This window comes from Heliangelus exortis, chromosome 2, assembly GCF_036169615.1.
Source record: "Heliangelus exortis chromosome 2, bHelExo1.hap1, whole genome shotgun sequence".
In the NCBI taxonomy this organism is placed as follows: domain Eukaryota; kingdom Metazoa; phylum Chordata; class Aves; order Apodiformes; family Trochilidae; genus Heliangelus; species Heliangelus exortis.
In genome coordinates, this window is record NC_092423.1 from 118,950,035 (window position 1) to 118,963,749 (window position 13,715).

Below are 13,715 nucleotides of genomic sequence, written 5' to 3' on the forward strand. Positions count from 1 at the left end.
GTCCCCGTATCCCACTCATGTTTAAAACATGCTTATTTACACATCAGTGGGATTAGTACACTAAGAAATGTGACATATTTGCCAAAGAGATAAACCACTACATAGAAACATTGAATTTCTTTGCCTGCCTTTTCCTATTGCTGTGCTCTTCTTCTGCGTTATGCCAAACAATGGTAGTGAGAAAGAGAAGAAGCAATGAGGTTTTGATAAATTTAAAGACATTAGATTGATCAGGAACAGCATGGCCAGCAGGTCCAAGGAAGTGATTCTGCCCCTGTACTCAGCCCTGGTGAGGCCACACCTCGAGTCCTGTGTCCAGTTCTGGACCCCTCAGTTCAGGAAGGATATTGAGGTCCTGGAGCAGGTCCAAAGGAGGGCAACCAGGCTGGTGAAGGGACTCCAGCACAGATCCTATGAGGAGAGGCTGAGGGAGCTGGGGCTGTTCAGCCTGGAGAAGGCTCAGAGGAGACCTCATCACTCTCTACAACTCCCTGAAAGGAGGGTGTAGCCAGGGGGGGTTGGTCTCTTTCCCCAGGCAACTCTCAGCAAGACAAGAGGGCAAGGTCTCAAGTTGTGCCAGGGGAGGTTTAGGTTGGACATTAGAAAGAATTTCTTTACTGAGAGGGTGATCAGACATTGGAATGGGCTGCCCAGGGAAGTGGTGGATTTTCCATCCCTGGAGATATTTAAAAAGAGCCTGGATGTGGCACTCAGTGCCATGGTCTGGTAACTGCAGCGGTAGTGGATCAAGGGTTGGACTTGATGATCTCTGAGGTCCCTTCCAACCCAGCCAATTCTATGATTCTGTGGTTCCATAATTATTTCCAAGGATGCAAATTCATCCTCTACATTCATTACTCTACATAAGACTAGTGATAAATTAGACTTCCCTTTAGTTACTTTCAAGACTCTTCTTGCTCAAAGTGGTACATTAACTTCCTAATTAATTTTATCCTGTTGTGAGGGAGCTGAGACTGAGATGTAGACATTAGATGGGCCTAGCAAGAAAAATACAAAATCATACAGACCCCTGAAATAAAGTCAGATTTCTCTTTTCTAGAATATTTTAAGTAAACTAAGAAGGGCCATGCAATCCATTTGTCTCACAGAAAGCTTTTAATTCAGTCCACGATAATACATATTCACTGTATTCAAATGAATTTTACCAATCAGTTTTCAGGGCTCAGTGCACTGAACAGTCAAATTACTTCTCTGCATTGAAAATACACTCTAATTAAGTGTATATATGCATTGTGCTTATTATATGCATTGTGCTTAGTCCTTTGTTAAGGCCTGGAGACATGTGTTGAGACAGACACGAGAATATTTAGGAAGACTGACACAGATGGATTGCTTCACTGCACTTCCTTGGAGAAACATTAATATCAGCTGGGTATTAATGAACTGGAGCCTAAGTAAGAGCTCCCCTTCCTCACAGGCACCTTACTCACTCCTGCTTTTTTCCATTCTCCCTTTAGTTTTCCTTTTATTACAGCCTCAAATGCTCCTCTCACAACCCATCCTTTCCAGAATCAGTACTCTGAACAATTTTATCCCCAGACTTTGGCAGAACTTACACTTCCTGCTTTAAAACTTGCTTTTAACAGCAATGAAACATACCCCAGGAAGATTTTATTTCTCTCTGTGAAAGAACTTTACAATTTTACAATTTCCCCGTGAATGCACAATATTGCAACAAATCCAAAGGAGATGTTTTCTGAATGTTTTCCTTGTGATCAGAGTTTGATTCCTGGAACTGCTCAAAAATGTCAGCCACAGTTTACGTGAAATGTCTTGTTTCAGTCAGCAGTGGATGATCACCAAGAAACAATCCTCCCTCTCCCTTTTAATAAAAACATTGTAACTTTAATTGGAGGTGTACAGGCCTTGCTGGAAAGCCAGGGCAAGTAGAAAATTAGGAATGTTGTATAATACTGCTTGGCAGTTTGAGTAGAACCCTGCAGATTTATCATTCTTAAAATGCTTTATGTTATAAAACATTATTTACTTTCCCTCCAGCCTTAGTTAACCATCAAAAAATGATGAAAATATTTCAAAGAGTATACAATATAGCAATGTACTTATACCTCTCTTGTCCTTACAAGTGAAGTAGCACACTCAGATTTGCATATGTACAGAGAGAATTACTTTTCTTTCTGTCAAAGCAACAGGAGTTTTCTCATGTGTCTCCATATCTTCATGCTGGTTTGTTTGGTATCAGGCACCTCCTGCTCTCCCATTTGACCTGAGCACTGATGCAGAAGAGTCTGATGGATCCCAGGGAACAGGGAAAGAGCCAGAAGGGGGGATGCAGGCACCAGCATGGGTAGGGAATGAGAGGTGGGGTAAGGGAGATAATAAGGCTGGGAGGATACTGTGGGAAGGACAATGTGACCCACACAGGGATGCCTGGATGCCGGATGTCTGCAGCTCCATCCCCAGGAGCACCTTGGGACTGGAAGGAAAAGAGGAAGCTGTGACAAATATAACTAGATAATGCTGACATTTTCTCTAAGAAGGAAACTGCTAAATATTGTTTTAAAAGGATTTGCAAGATTTTTAAAAAAATAACATCAAGTTCAGAAGCTACTCATCCTGGATTTTAAACATCCTCGCCAGCTCCAGCTACCCAGGTTATCACACACAGTCCAGAGAGACCCTGAGTCCATGGGGCAGAATAACACACACCAGCTCGAGTACCCACCACCACCACTATTCTTCAGGTGAGGCTTTCCAGAGCCAGCAGTTAAGCAGCTTCCAAGAAAGCTGTCACAAAGCAGTACATTTTCTTGAAACATTTCTCTGCCAATCAACTGATGTTTTCTGACAAATCTCCCCCTTTTTTTTTTTTTTTTTTTTTTTTTTTTTTGCTAATTTTATTTTCAAAGTGACAGTATTTGCTTACAGCAGATCTGTGGGTTTTAGGTCCTCAGATTTTTAGCTACTGCATCCTTGGTAAGCTGTAAGGAAAATAAAGACTTCTGTCCTTTATGTAGATTTTTTCTTACATATTTGGACAAATGTCCATTTTGGTCTTCAGAGGGCCTCAATACACATTCATTTTCCTAAGATGCAAAAGCATCTAAGGTTTGTAGTACTGCACTGAACTCCACTGACAGGTTGCCAAAGGATTTGGGATTCTGTCCAAGCAAACAGTTCTGGCTTGAAATGACAGATGTAGGAGCATAGCTCATACTCCACGTGATTGTGAATACTGCCTACAGATACAGCTTAAAAATGGTGGGCCTCACAGTCAGACACAGAAGTTCCATGAAGAACTGGTAACAGAAATCAAGGATTATTTGCCTGCTGCAATCTTAATGGAACATAAAATTGTGGGAGTAAAAGCTGGTTACTTTATTTTAGCACAAAATAGCTTGTACTAAAGAAAAAACCACAGTATTAGGTGGGCTCCATCAGGAGACACAAAGACTTGAATTCTTCTCATTAGACTTTGAGCTTTGGATTGAGATGCATTTATTAGAAGTCTAACAATCCTAAACACTGTTGGAGGAGGAAGAGGAAAAATTCAGCCCATGCCAGATTTGAATGACAGAAAGTTTTGGATTAGTATATGGATAACTTAGCCATTTTCATTCTAAAAGGCTAGTAAGTAGAAATGATGGGCACATCAAGCTGATGGAGATACCTCTGTTTGTATCAGAGACTCTTAAAAAAACCCTGGACTTTAACATAAAACATGCAATTCACTTGTCTGGATCCCTGCTGAAAGGCTTTTTTTGTCTCTGATGATGCAGCCTTTATGCCCTGAATTCTCTGCATGGATGGGGCACCAATACTCTTCCTCCCCACCTGGTGGGTACCAGAGATGCCCTACGTGCTGCTCACCCCTTACACCTGTGAAGCTTCTCTTTTTCTGGTGAAGGCAGTCAGTACTGCTGAGGGGCCTGACAGAAAATCAGGTATGGCTTCCCTTTCCATCTTCTTCTTCCTGTTTTGGGTATCTGAAATCCACAGGCAGCAACATCCAGACAGAAAAAATTAAAGGTAAAGATCTTTCCATTTCCCCAAACAATGACAAAGTTTGTTCTTGAAGCTCAAAACAATTTTTTCATTCAAAATGAAAATATTTCTTGCAAATATAAATCTATTGCAAAAAAAGCAATCCTCCACATATGTATGAGCACAAATTAATTGTTTACAGTTTTTAACAGAAAAAGGATATTTGTTCTTTTCCAAACCACCACCATTCACTGCCTTCATTACTCCCATGTCATATCACAGGTACTCCCACACATGTAGCTGCTATTTAACAACCCAAGACCATATTTTTTTCCAAAAACCTTAGCACAGTATTTCATTTGATCTGGCAGAATGTTGTCCTTGAGAAAGACATAAGCACGTCCACATCTTTTTTCCATAGCCAAGTTTATACTTTCCACACTGATTTCTAAAATTCACTTCCATAAGTTTTTCCTCTGCTCTGACTTTTGTCAATACCACATTTATGAACAGAACTAAGTGCAGTTCCTGATATTTGCTTTCTGAGCTTTGCAAACTTCTGTGCTGTTTAATCAAGAGGCTCTGGGATAAGAAACTTCAGATTGTTTATAGAGGTTATCTTATCTGGGCTTACACAAGTTTATAGAGACATTATCCATACCATCTTTGTCCTCTCTAGAAAGATCGACTGTGTTTACCACCTCCATAATTTTGTATTAGACTGGATAATCACCTTTTAGAAAAGTATATTTTATATATATATATTATATAAATATAAATATATTATATAAATATATATATTTGTATTTGCTACCTTTTGAGCTACTGCTAATTTTCTAATTGTTCTACATATGCAGAAGGGTCAGGTATTTCAGACTGCTTGGTTTATACATACTTGCAAGGAGGTTCCTATTAAAAGAGTGTGCAATAACAAACAGTGGAATCTACATAATCAATTACTGTAATCACTTCCATAGGTTTCACTTTCTAAGAACCATAGAATTTTTAAATTTCAGTTTCTCTCTCACCTCTATAGTTGTATAATTTCTAGATATACTGTATCTAGGAAGTATGCTGTATACTTAACTACAATATGGCAAATGCAATTCAGTTAACAAGCCCAAGTTTCAGAAAGAATGTAGATAATTGGCCTTCTGCAGCTTACTGACAGTCTCAAGAAGCCCTGGTTATTGACTCGCTTTGTGGAATGATTTTTTCTGAAACTACACAGGTTGTCTGTTCAATGTTCCCAAGACGTTTTCACAGCCATCCTTGGAGAGCCATATATTTCTTAGATTAGTAGGAATGAGTATGAAATATTGAATTTCCTGGTTTTATCTGTCTTTTCACTATACTATTTGGATTGTCTTCAGATGTTAAGGAATTAAGAAGCCTGATTATTTTTAACACGAGAAGGTTGTGTTTTTCTCTAGTGGCCAAAGAATTAAGCAGATTTGCCTCCTCCAAGTTATTTATGTCCTCGTTAATTTAAAAAGTCAATGAAGGGTTGGTTCATTTAACAGGATTGCTCAAGTACATGCATGAAAGGATCGTTCATATTTTAAAATTGCATTAAAATACTTCCTCCAGCTGAATACAGAAATAATAAGCAGAACCACATTTTGCAAAATTTCTAAAAATATTTGAAAAAATTGTTTTTACAAGTTTTATGTGCCAAAGTTGGTATGAGATTTGAAACTATGACAATATTTAATGCTAATATTAATAAATCTTAATGCAAATATGCATACAGTAAGAAACAGAGGAAGAAAAGGAGCATGGAGAAAATGACATCTAAGAATTAGCTTGAAGGTTCAAAAAAGCACATGCCACTAAAGAAAGTTCACATCGAGAAGAAAACTATGAAGCTTATTGTACTTTTGTTATGAAATTCTCTCAAAAATAGACAAGCTCTGTAAGTGCTCTGTTTCAGCTCCTTGAAAATTACCTTTCCTCCCCTTTCCTTCACAAACACCCCCCAAACACACAGCTGCAGCGCTTGGTCTGTAAGCCTGATCTCTGGACTTTCATAGGTAAAAGGTATCACAGGCTTCTGTTCCTGAGACTAGAGGTTTAGTCATTGCAGTAATTTGTCACAGTTTTTACTTAGGTGGCAATCTGCTTTAATACTTTATAATATATAATATATAATATAATACTTTATAAAATAATTTTGCTGAATATTCAGTATTTTGCTTGCGTGATCCAGTAGCAAATCTGGATCATGCTTTAAATCATCCAGATGATGGCAGCATTTTCACAATTTAGATATGCAGTAGGAGAATATTATGGAAAAAAGTATTTATTGCTTAATTTAATAATCTGGGCTTAAAAAGCCCAGAGAATTTGTCTTGCTTTTTCTCTAATCTGCAATTATTCTTGTGTTATCCTTTTCTTTCCTTGTACTACTTCACTTAACAAAAAGAGCTTTACTTAAGATCTTAGTGATATTCCCTGAGTTAGTCTGAAGTGTTTACTGCAGCATCTTTCAGCCAGTGCCACCTCACTGATGTCACTTTGAGAAACAAATATTTCAGAGCAAGTAATGCCTGGCTAAGCACAGATACACGGGAAGGGGGAAGGTGACAAAAGACTGTCCCTGCTGGCCTCGAGCCTTTACCCTGTCCCTGGAAAAGCTTGGCAAGTGCAGAAGGAGAAAAGCATGGGAAATCCTGCTGTGCAGCACCAAAGGCAAATGGGCCAGATGAAAAAGCAGGGCACCAAGCTACTTGAAACTGCCTCTTTTTCCTTCCCAGAGACTTGGCTGCCTGGGCCCAGGGCCATCCCTGGTACACAGGACTGTCAACAAACCAGAGGGGGAAGTGCCCACCTCTCTTAGGAGCTGATTTAAGAAAGGGGCTCATGCACTTGCTCCTGCCCCTCATGTTCTGGATCTCTGCACCACCACTGTCTTGCTGCAGCCTTGACCTGGCTGGGGTCCCTGTTCTCCATCACTGTCCCTGCCCTTCTCCCTCGGTTCCCTTAGAGTCTGGCTGTCACCTGCAGCTCCCTGCTCATCTTCACTGATGGAGCAGCCACCTCCCACCACCCCTGACATCTGCTGTGATGAAAAGCAAAGCTGTTAAAGAAAAATTACTGCCCTGTAGGTGAATCCCTCCCTTGACAGGATGAAGAAGTTTAGGCTGGGCTGACCTCCAAGTCCAAGCAAGCTTCAGGAAGATGGCACTGCTCCTCCCCATCTTTCCACGGGCTCAGCACCAGGCACCTCTCTGGAGCCCACACAGCTGTGAAGAAGCAGCTGAGGGCAGGTCCTGCCCTTCATCAACCACTGCAGAAAGAAGAGTGGCTTTCAGAGGAGGGACAGGGACCCAGCTTCCTCCCACTGTCACTACCAGATAAGTGTCATGGTTGTAAAGGGCAGTGAGCCTTGAACTCCATGCCTTGGCTATGGATCACCCTGGGAGGATGGGCAGTGGCACTCCTGTCCTCTCTCCCTTACCAAATAGGCCCCTCAGCTACATGCTGAAGGAACTCACCAGAAAGTTGGAAATGGTTGTTAGCTACCTGTTGAGGAGAGAAATGAATATTGGTTTCCTTTAGCCACTTTTGCAGGTATTGGGCAAGAGAGGAGAAAAGAGGAGATCAAAGTCTGAAACCTCATTAGTAGCCAGGCTACAAGCACACTTGATATCAGAACAAATGCAGGTAAAACAAATGGTGCCATAAAACTGTATGGTCTATTCAGCTGCTGAGATAACACTCAATATGTTCTTATTCTTGAGATCAGTGCCCTTTACATGACCAGAGAATACCTGTTAATCCTCATATGTTTGAGGGAACAGGCCCTGTGCATGAAGTATAGACATAAATCCAACTGTATATAGTGATTATCATCTCCTGTCATGCTACTCCATTACAGATTTATAAATGTTAATTAAAGTAATATAATAATAATCCACAACAAGAGATGAATTTGTGTATTGGGTTTGCATAGCCAGGTTTGGTAGCAGAGGGGCTGCAGGGATGGCTTCTATGAGAAGCTGCTGAAGCTTCACCTATGGTCAGACAGAGCCAATGGCAACCAGCCCCAAGGTCCAGCCCATCAGCGTTGGTGGTAGCACTCCTGAGATAGCATATTTAAGAAGGAAAAAAAAAAACAACCCAAACCAAACTGCACAGCTGCAGCAGAAGAGAGGAGTGAGAATATGTGAGAGGAACAACTCTGCAGACACCAGGGTCAGTGAAGAAAAATGAAAGGAGGTGCTCCAGGTGCTGGAGCAGAGATTCCCCTGCAGCCTGTGATGAAGACCATGGTGAGGCACTGTCCCCAAGCAGCCCATGGAGGGTAATGGTGGAGCAGATATGCACCTGCAGACCACAGACCTTGCACCACAGCATGTAGATGCCTGAAAGAGCTGTACCCCTGTGAGAAGCCTGTTCTTCCTGACAGGAACTGTGGAGAAAGGAGCCTACACTGGAGCAGGTTTGCTGGCAGGACTTGTGACCCTGTGAGAGACCCAAACTGGAACAGTTCATGCAGAATTACAGCCTCTGGGAAGGACTCATGTTGGAGAGTTTCATGGAGGACTGTCTGCCATGGGAGGGACCTCACGCTGGAGCAGGGAAGAGTGTGGAAAATCCTCCATCTAAGGAGGAAGGAGCAGCAGAGACAAAGTGTGATGAACTGACCAGAACCCCTATTCCCCATCTCCTTGTACCTCTGGAGGTATTGAAGGAGGTATTGAAAATCAGGAGTCAGGTTAAGCCTGGGCAGAAGAGAGGGGTGCAGGGTTGGTGTTTTGGGGATCTGTTTTTATTTCTCTTTAGCTTTCTCTGATTTTATTAGCAATAAATGAAACCAAGTCAAGTCTGTTTGGCCTGTGATGATAACTGATGAATGATGTCTCCCTGTTCTTACCTCAGTGCTTGGGCCTGTTGTTAAATTTTCTCTCCCCTTGTCCAGCTCAGGAGGGAAGTGACAGAGCAATATTTGGGGGCACCTAGCATCCAGCCAGGGTCAGCCCACCTCAATGTATATACTTGCATAATGCTGTTTTACTATTGTATGATGGATGGCAACTCATCCTTCACTACAGGAGAAAGGCTTTCTTTGCAGTATAGCAATACCCTGGTATCAGTGTCCTTTCCCTGAAACAGCATTAGCTGTTGCCAGAGGCAGAATATTTATCTAATAAATAGTGGCACAGCATTTCTCCTATATCTCGTACCAGAGGTGTGACTCTCCTTCAGTCTAGAGCAGCTCAAGTCAATTTTGCCATCCACCTGCTACTGTCATACATGTCACTGCTCTGTTTAATGTGTTCATGGATCTACTCCTGTGCAGCAGCCACCAGCAGCATCAGTGCTAAACCTGCTTTTTTTTCAGTACTGTGACTGCAGGCTTGAAATTACTTCCATGTCCTTGCTAATTTGGTACTGCTTTTTATTTTATTTCTAATCCTTTACTCTTCCATAATGAATGTCACTACCTTCTTTTTAATAGGGTAGAGATGGGGTTTGCTGGCAGGAGGCAGTGTCATACCCTGTCAGGGCTTAGGATGGTTGTTACAGATGCCCTCTGCATTCCTTTACCCTTCAGAGTTTGAGGTTCTTTTCTTTTAACACAGAAATATTTCTTTTGTTCAACTGGAAAAAAAATTTCCAGGAAGAGATTAATATCCAATAATGAAAATAGTTTTCAGGTGATGATGCAATATTTCTAATGTATTTGTCACATAAGCTATGACATATTACGAAGTAATGACAGAGTTGGTCATTAAATCACAGCCCAGGTACACTCACAGGGAACCCAGTCATGCCATGACAGGAGTTGTAAAATGCAGGTCAAATTTCTAAAAGAAAAAAAAATTTAAAAGGGTGGTAGTGGGTGAACCAAGAGATGAAAAAAGGAGGCAAACAGGAGCACGGGCTACAGGTATTTCCATGTGTCAGCCTGCTTCCTTATCTTTCCTCTTGCTTTTTTAGAAGATGTGAGCTTAGGAAAACTGGCAGCAGCATTCCCACAGTGAGGAATGGGGCTGGGTGAGGCCATGGGGCTGCTGGGCCTGGGCAGCAGGGCTGGCAGGGGTGATGGTGGCAGCCTCTGTGGAGGGCATGGAGTGCACTGGGATGAGTCTCCCCATGCTCTGAGCTTGGTGGGGGCTACATGGACCAGAGTGTTCAGGTATATGGAAGAGTTAGAAATCCAAGCCCTGCCAAAAATTGACTGAATTTTTTACCTTAGGGGGGTAGATATTTAAAAAATGTTAAGAATTACCTTCTTTTCCATTATCCACTCCTTTGTTTTCCAGATAAAAAAAATGTCAGTGGTAAGATAACACTTGTACTATTCACAACCGTCTCTAGCACAATTTATTTTGAAGCAATGCCCAAAGACACACGTGCTATACAGACATTGAGAGGACTGAGATACAAGTGGCCTTTGGTGCCATGACTGTTGTTCAGCTGAGAATTACTTCATGTCATGTTTTAGACAGGACCATTGCTATCTAGGCAGGTAAAAGTGAGCCACAAGGGCATGAAAATTTGGGGTTCTACATTTGACCTCCACCAGGACATAATCAGATGGCTGTCATAAAGATGCTCTGTCAGAAGAGTAAGAGGAAACACTCCAAGAAAAGAAGCAAGAGCTAAGTAGTAGACATAGATGACATAGACTTAAGTTTAATGTGTGTTTACAGCTGACCTTACACAACAAAGAAGCCAGAACTTCACTTAGACACCCGAAGATCCACTTGTAGGTTTCTCCTTATGCAGTATTTACAAGCTCATAACTATGTTGCTGAGTAACATTAGGTTTCTGTGCCAGAATCAACAGCAGACTTTTTTTTCATCTGCTGCCAACTAAATGCTTAGCAACTGATAGAACAGTTTATCATCCATAAATAATGATGTGATGTATATAAGAATTTGTTAACTCTCAGTCAGTATTTTTTTCATTTACGCATTGTGGACATGTCTTTATCTCTGGATGATCTTTAGTTAATCCTGCTGTTTCTTCTTTTATCTGCTTCCAAAATAAAGAATACTACAAACAAGCTTATGCTAGTTCTAAAAGATATATGGCCATGAAAATTAGTGTTGCAAGATAATCTTCTTGTCTTGTTCCTGAATTTACAGTCCTTTCAAACCATAAAAGCATCACTGTGGTTATATGTACTTTTCCAGAAGAATAGAAACTTCTGAGATTTGCCAGTTTTCAAATATTCAACAAAACAGATGTGCTTATTACAAATAACTTCAATAGAAATCATCAGCAAATAAATAAGGGAATGGAAACAAAAAACAAAAAAAACATGCAGAGGATGTTCTAGTTTTGAAACCTGTCAGCAAGTATTGTGGAGAACTGTACAACAGCATCACTGGTCAGTTCATTGAGTTTCTGATTCTTATCCCTACCCAAGTTACTCACTTGCTTTAGCTACAGTAACACTCTGGCACAAATACCTGTTAGACAAATTCTGAAGCTTGTGTGGGAAACTGGCACCACAGCTGTGAGCCTTAGACACATATTCTATTTTGGAAAGACAAATAAGACTTCCGAGAAGATCAGAACAAACATGCTTTCCATTGTTTGACTTCATATTCTCACAGCTGTGTGTGCCCTTTTTCAAAACTGAAATGACAACTACTTGCCTCATGTGGAGTTTCTCCACGCAGGGTCTGCAGTTCTTACCAAAATTATAATAAAAAAGTCTGCAAGTACAAGCACATGACTTAGTTTTGTATTATTTCCTGGTGCATGTTGAAGAGGGAAAAAGGTGGAGGATCATTTGAACCATGGGACTCTCTTTTTTGCTCTCTGCTGCTTCTGTATGCAAGTGTGCCAACACCTATGCTTTGTGCCATTGATGTGGGACCACTGAATGCTACTTTCAGAAGGCATGAACCATGCAGAAGGCATGAAACATGACCATGAGATGTTATGGAGCTCTTCTGGTGGAAGATTGCCCACGTTCAGTGGCTTCATGACAGCCAAGCCTTGCCATGAAACTCATCAGGCTGCTTTTGTTCAGTACTGTGAGAAAAGTTGCTGTCAACTGACATGGTTTCTCTGAATGTCTGACTTTCTAAAACTTGGGAATTCATTCAATATTCTCTCATTTATTATACAATTGTCCAGCTGAGCCAATAAACAACCTCCACAATGACTCTCTATGAAATAAAAAGTAGCCAAGTACTCCTCTAAGTATGCTCCTTCTAACTGAGGAAGAGAAAATAAGTAGTTCCGACAGTAGTAAATAATTACTTCTTTTACTGACATTTGAAAATCAAATGGTCCCCTCTCTTTCTTCCTTTCCTACAAGAAACTCATTCCTTTGAAAACAGCAGGAAAAACAGAATGGATCAAAATCATATCTATAACTTAAACTAATTTCTAAATCAAAACAGATGGTAAAAGAGCCTATGGAACAGCTGACTCATCAGATGAGCTGTATTTAAAAGAGGAAAGCCAGAGCAGGGATCATCAGATTATCTCTCAAGAAAGACTTCATCTGTCTGGAAGAATATTTGCAATATGATAAAACCTGTTTTACAAAAAAAAAAAAAAAAAAAAAAAAGAAAAGTTCTTTGTTTTCCTGTTGGAGATCATCCATTGCAATCTGTCAGTTTTCTCTGTATGTTAGGTTTTTAATCCAAAGAGAAACATCAAAAATTAGGAAATGAGTGAAATGAAAAGTAAGGCCCTGATCTTCCTCCAATGATTACAGCTGTAGGAGCTTATTGTTTCAAGGACTCCAGCAGAAGAATGTCTCATTGTTTTCACAGAGAGTTTTTCCAGATTCAGGACTTCAGTGCTGACCCAATTGTTACAACATTTGGTAGTAATATTTATGCTTAATATCTAATTTTACTATAGGTATAAATTATGTCCAGGGCATATTTTGTAAACCACATTGAAATTATAGCAAGCTTGAGTTAGTCTTACAGACTTGTTTTGCATGATTCAGTATAAATTGTGGCTTTTTTAATGGCAACTCTTCTTTACAGTAATTCTTAAACTGCCTTTCTCAATTATACTTTTTATTTCATCTGTTTCCTTCCTTCCTTCCTTCCTTCCTTCCTTCCTTCCTTCCTTCCTTCCTTCCTTCCTTCCTTCCTTCCTTCCTTCCTTCCTTCCTTCCTTCCTTCCTTCCTTCCTTCCTTCCTTCCTTCCTTCCTTCCTTCCTTCCTTCCTTCCTTCCTTCCTTCCTTCCTTCCTTCCTTCCTTCCTTCCTTCCTTCCTTCCTTCCTTCCTTCCTTCCTTCCTTCTTTCTCTCCTTCTCTCCTTCTCTCCTCTTTTTTTCTTTCTCTCTTTCTCTCTCTCTTTTTCTCTTTCTCTCTCTCTTGCTCTCTCTCTTCCTTCCTTCCTTTCTTTCTTCCTTCCTTCCTGCCTATACACATGGAAACATGCAGAACTATGCAACAGCCTAGCTTTCACTAACTGTCAGGAGAATTCATGCCAATTTATATACACTGGGTTCTAGAACTGGTTCTTTACTGGGCTTCATTTTCTAGATTCATTGCTGCCATGAGAGGTGTAAGGTAGTTACTTTCCCTAGCATAGATGAGCCTGAACACCCCTAGCCTGTGTTTGGGTAACATCTCATTATCTATTTATTGTGCCAGTATTTGGGAAATACTACATAACATCCTCATACCAGGAAATCTCCAGTGATCTGCCTGGTTGCAAGTTAAGGTTTTAATCTGTGATGAAAAGGAGGAGTTCCATTTCAGCAATCTGATAAACTTCTACAATTAAATGACTGGCCCAGTAGATGAGGAGACAG

General features: G+C 40.6%; 1 long non-coding RNA gene across 1 annotated transcript in view; it reads left to right on the forward strand.

Annotated features, from left to right (window-relative positions):
• The first annotated feature begins 481 nt into the window (after window positions 1-481).
• Window positions 482-13,715, forward strand: part of LOC139793293 (uncharacterized) — a 278,669-nt gene continuing 265,435 nt past the window's right edge. Inside the window, exon 1 of the long non-coding RNA XR_011724574.1 lies at window positions 482-809. This is a non-coding gene — a long non-coding RNA (uncharacterized lncRNA). The remainder of the gene's footprint in view (window positions 810-13,715) is intronic.